Consider the following 5709-nt stretch of genomic DNA (forward strand, 5'->3'; position numbering starts at 1 on the left):
GTATAGTACTCAAAGCCAGCAAGGGCCAGGAACCAGATTACAGGGTCACGGCGAGCCGTGTGGAAAGGAACCGCAGCCAGGAGTTGGCTGCTGCCTTGTCGGCCGGGTCACGGAATCTGTTTAGACAGACCTCTAAATCATTACAGATGTTTCTACCAGTAACTAGGGGGGAGTGAGCTTCATTTCGGAATACAGCAGCATTTCTAGAATCCCAGATTTTCCATAGGATCAAGAGGAGAACTTCAGGCCACACACGGCCGTCCAAAGTGTCTGGAGTCTGCAGAAGCCATAAGTCTTGGAACCTCGCGGTTGGAGATAAACCCAGCCTTTCCCAAGTCCGAATCGCATGCGGACAGGCAAGGAACAGGTGGTTGGTGTCCTCGTAGGGGCCAGCACATCTTGGGCAGACAGCGTCTGGGGAGATCTTTTTGTGGAACAAGTTGCACTTGGTGTTGAGCCGCCCTCTGAACAGCAGCCAGGCGAAGAGTTTAAGCTTGTGGGGGGCCCGAGACCTCCAGATCAGCAGGGCGTGATAATCGACGTCCTCCTCGTGAAGTAGCAGTCCATAGGCTTTCTTGGAGGAGAAGCCTGTGCCATGGATCAGGTATCGTTCGTCCGGAGCATCCGTCAGCTGGGTGTCCTGTAACAGCAAAGAGAGAGCAGCAAGCTCGCACGTGGCGGCCGTGGTTAGCCTGTTCACCAGGTTTGCCTGCACCCCGTACTGCATGATGTGAACGACCGGGATGTGGGTATTTATGGAATGGGAGTAGAGGCTTGGGAAGGTAGCTGCAAGTGGGGTGGCTTGAAGCCAAGAATCTAGCCAAAAAAAGGTCTTTTGACCGTTGTTTGTGAGCACAAAGGAGATGGATAGTAGTTTGGGAAGCTAGGTTTGTATGACCCTTGGTTAGAAAGGAGGGGTTGGAGCACGTAGCCACGTGAGGTAGGCTACATATATAGGTGCTGTTTATCAAGCCAGGAGATCCGAGGTATCGGGTTGGAGCTGTTGTTGTTGTTGGGGTATTTGAAGGCAAACTTCATAAGCAGACAATCATTCTGAAAAGCAAGATTTTGATGCCTAGACCACCATAAACTTTAGGTTTGCAAACGTTTTTTCATGCAATTAGACATCTGGAGCCGGTGCACGTTTCCTCAGCAGCCCAAAAGAACGCACTACGAATGGAGTCTAACATTTTGATAACCTTTTTTGGCAGTTTGAAGACGGACATAAAGTACGTAGCCAGGGAGTCAAGGACAGAAGAAATGAGGACGAGGCGACCTGCACGGTTGAGAAGCTTTGCACACCAGCCAGGTAGGAGACTCCTGCAGGAAGAGATGATTGGCTGGAAAGCTGAGGGGGGTAGCTTGTGAGGCGAGAGGGGAAGGCCTAGGTAGGTTTGAGGAAAGCTGGCGGTCGCATATTCCAGAGCTTGGGCGATTAGTTGAGAGACGGAGGGGTCGACATTCAAAGGCACAAACGTTGTTTTTGAAAAGTTGATGCATAGGCCCGTAGCCGAAGCAAAGTCGTCTAGGATTTTCTTTAGAGCATTTGCGACTGCAACCGAGGCGTGTGCAATGATTAGAGTGTCGTCTGCGTACTGAAGCACGGTCGGAGGGAGCTATGGGTAAATAGGGTGATGAAGGACACTGTTGTCAGCAGCGGCTGATTTTAGGATCATCTGCTGTAGGACGTCAGCAACAATGATGTAGGTTGGTAGGATTACATATTTGGGAATCAAGAAAGATAGAGATCTAACCGAATCTTTATCAATCAGATTGGTGTACATGATCCTAATTAACAAAATATTCGTAACTTGTAAGAAATATTACAAGCTTATAATCTTCAACAAAACACATTCTTGTACAAGCTATTAAATACTTCCTCACTCTTATTTATTCATATAGTTCAACAGTAGAATGACACCAGCATCAGATCAGCCTTATTTGATTTAGCACACCAGTTTTTAACTTGTCATCATGCCCCAAGTAACAACAACAAACACGTACACATTGTCATGTAGCTTGTCAAAGAGGCGGAAATAAGCATTCCTCCATGCTCTTTTGAACAGAAGAGCACAAAAGACAACCAAGAGTCCCGCCACAAAGCCCGCCGTCAGCCCAAAGTAGAAGAACACCACTGGATCATAACCATTTTCTCTTCTCTGCTGATCACCATGCTCTAAAGCATTGTTGCCTGGGCAATTCTTTTTAAGAGGAGGCCCACAAAGACCATTATCGCCGCTGTACATGGACGGGTTCTCGGCGTAGAGGGTGTCAAGTTGACGTCCTGTCGGAATTCTTCCTACAAGATTGTTGTATGACAAGTCCAAGGAGCTTAGATACGTCAAATGTGACAAGCTTGTTGGGATTTCACCGGAAAGGTTGTTCCTTGATAAGTCGAGTGATTCTAGTGATTTCATAGCCCCAATGTTCCTAGGAATTTTTCCACTCAGGTGATTCCATGATAAATTCAAAGTAAACAATCCATTAAGAGAAGTCATCTCATCTGGAATTCCACCCGTTAAGTGGTTGAGTGAAATGTCAAAGCCGAACTTGTCGTAAACTGTATATATGTCATACTTCAGATTTTGCCGCTTCATCATCGCAGACAAAAGGTCCTTGTTCATGTCCTCTTGAACATACAAGTTAGTCCCACCACGTTGTGGATGTTCTAGTGTCATTGCTATTAATTTTGACAATGACGATGGAATTGATCCTGAGATATTGTTGCTTGCTAAACTAAAGTACTGAAGTAGTATAAGATTTGTGATGTTGGCTGGAATATCCCCATAAAACATGTTATGGTTTAGCAGCAGAAATCTCAAGTTCAGCAATTCTCCAATCAACGCGGGTAACGTTCCATAGAACTTGTTCACCGCAAGATCAAGGAAAAGCAATTTTGAGCTGTTCTGAATCCAAGATGGAAAATTTCCAGAAAAGTTGTTGTTACTTAAGATCAGAAATTCCATGCTTGGCATCACAGAACACCATGGAAATTCTCCCTCAAAAAGATTATTGTGTAGATCCAACAAAAGAAGGTTTTTCAATTCACAAATAGCCCTAGGAACATGACGAGTAAGGTAATTGGAGAAGAGAATTAGTTGTGTAAGATTTGGAGCTCCAAAATCTAACGGCAAAGGTCCTGACAAGGAGTTCATGGAGATGGCCAGTCCTCTGAGGCTTCTCGTTAACATTGGTATCTGGCCAGTTAGCTCGTTCAAACTGAGATCAAGGTGACCCAAACTAGTAAGATGGCCTGTTGAGTTAGATGGTATAGCTCCAGTAATGCTTTTGTTAGAAAGGGAAAGTTTTTCTAAGCTGGTCAAGTGCCCAACCATATCTGGCAGCATTCTTGTCATATTGTTGTGGTTCGAATACACGGAGAGGAATTTGTTGGACGAGCATTGTGGCAGTTTCCTTAAAAACTCGGTTATGTTCCCAAATGCGAGACTTCCATCAAGCCGTAGGAGCTCTAAATCACAGAGATTTTTCAAGTCTACCATCATTGTGGCTGAATTGCCATTATTGACAAAGTTTAGGAATTGGAGGGATGTCATACCTCCCAGGGCATCAGGGAATGGACCATAGAGATAGGTTTCATCAAGGTCTAACCCTGTGATGCCTGTTATGTTCCAAAACCAACTCGTATCGATTTGATGGCCAAGATAGTTTCTGTGGAGGACAAGCTGCTCAAGTTTTGTGAGGTTTAGGTGTGTATGGCGTTTGGAAGCGAGCAGGTACTAAGAATGAGGTCCTTGAGAGTTGGGATTGTGTTGGCCACAGGCAACACGTTGGCGGTGCCGAGATTTATGTCACTCATGTCAAGATATTCCAGGAAATGCAGATGAGTTAACCATGAGACATCTGCTGTGTGTATATTTTGCATATAACTGAGGTCAAGGTGTCGCAAGTTTGAAAGATTGCCTAGCTGAGGCGGCAGTGTACCGGAAAAGAGCGTGCTGGTGAGATCGAGATACTCCAACTTTGAAAGATTGCCTAGCTGAGGCGGCAGTGTACCGGAAAAGAGCGTGTTGGAGAGATCGAGATGTCTCAAGTTTTTGTAAGAAAACAAGAACTCTGGAGCAAGACCATGCAGGGATGTCCAACTGAGATCAAGATACTCTACCAGAGTATGGCGTGTGGGCGAGATCGAGATGTCTCAAGTTGTGCAAAGAAGACAAGAAATTCAGGAATACACTGCTGCCGTTTGATCCAAGTAGGGACGTGAAGCTGAGATCTAGGTACTGGAGATGCTGGAGAGAAAGCAAGGAAGGACTTATCTGGCCCAACAATCTTCTGTAACCGATGTGAAGCTCGGTGACATGGCCGGTTTCGTTGCTGCAGGCAACGCCCGTCCAGCGGCAGCAGTCATGGCGCAGTTTTTGCCACGAGGCGAGGACACCGTCAGTGTCGTTGATGCACTGCTTCAAGGCCAGCAACGCGTCCCTCTCGTGCGGCCAGCAGCTCTTCCGCGCATGCGCATGGGCGACGGCGAAGAAGCCACATGACATGGCTGCAGTGGCGAGGAGGAGCAAGGCGAGCTTGGCAATGTCGGTTGAGCAGTGCATAGCTGAAGTGCAGTGCTGCAGCTATGGCGTAGAAAGTTTTCCGAAGGTTGAGATGCTCATTGTGTGGACGTCATCAGTTGTCTCGTCACGTCTTGCCGACGCGGCAGACTTTTCCCGGGAAGCATTGTGGACAGCTAGTTTTGAGTCAAATCTATAATACCTAAATAGTTGATCCCCACTATTCTATTTCTCTTGACATGCAGCCTATCCACCTCAGCAAGTGCCACCTCAACAATTGTTTTTCTTTTTTATTTTCTACAAATTATGTGATTCAACTATGGACACGGCTTGGTAAACTGACGCATTAGTGTAAACCCCATAAAGAGCAGCCCGTCAGACGATCTGTTGTTCTGTTACTCTTCCCCTAGGATAATGGCAGCAGATCGAGCAGGGAGGAGAAAGGGCGACGACGGCGATCTCACCAGTCACCACTACCCCCTCGATACACCACTGTCGCCATCAACCACAAGCCATGCACCATCGACTGGTGCCCTGGTACCCACCGTTCGGGCATTAACGAACACGACAAGCCTTCCGCAAGGTAGCCCACCAAGATCCGGTGCAGCACCGCCCGCATCTGGCCGATTGTGATGGAGCCTCTCTGCTGCAGGCCGATGTTGGTAGCGCAGTCGGCGGCCACCCTGCCGTCCATTGCAGGCCATCATCGGTAGCGCAGCTGGCCGCCAACCTCCCTGTACCTAGGCGCACCGGCCAGATCCGTCGCCAAGATGAGAAGCACATCCCACGGGACAGCGCTGCGAAGGTACGCTGCCTCACCAAACACAACTGCCTTGATCGATTGCATCACAGTGCATCCTCGACTCCGCTGAGAAATCGATGACCTCGACGGTTCCACTTCAGCAAAGGCCATTGATGGTGTAGGCCTATCAGACAGTGTACAGGCGCAGGTTCAGAAAAATGGGCGACTTCTACCGGTGCGGTTTTAGTACGCACCATCCGCAGCGACCAGCACGTGAGTGCCGGTGCAGATCAATAGCTGAAGCGGCAACAAGGTGCCCTTTGTTTCTTTCCCTGATCCACTTTCCTCGATAATTTGTATTGCATCCTCTTCCTTCAATTTTCACGTAACTTAATTTCAAATCTTGGAACCTCTTGTGGTATTGTTATCACGGGAATTTATAGT

General features: G+C 47.6%; 1 pseudogene; it reads right to left on the reverse strand.

Annotated features, from left to right (window-relative positions):
- Positions 1-1961: 1961 nt before the first annotated feature.
- Positions 1962-4565, reverse strand: LOC119290042 (annotated as a pseudogene).
- Positions 4566-5709: the final 1144 nt, after the last annotated feature.

Source organism: Triticum dicoccoides, chromosome 4A, assembly GCF_002162155.2.
Source record: "Triticum dicoccoides isolate Atlit2015 ecotype Zavitan chromosome 4A, WEW_v2.0, whole genome shotgun sequence".
Lineage (NCBI taxonomy): Eukaryota > Viridiplantae > Streptophyta > Magnoliopsida > Poales > Poaceae > Triticum > Triticum dicoccoides.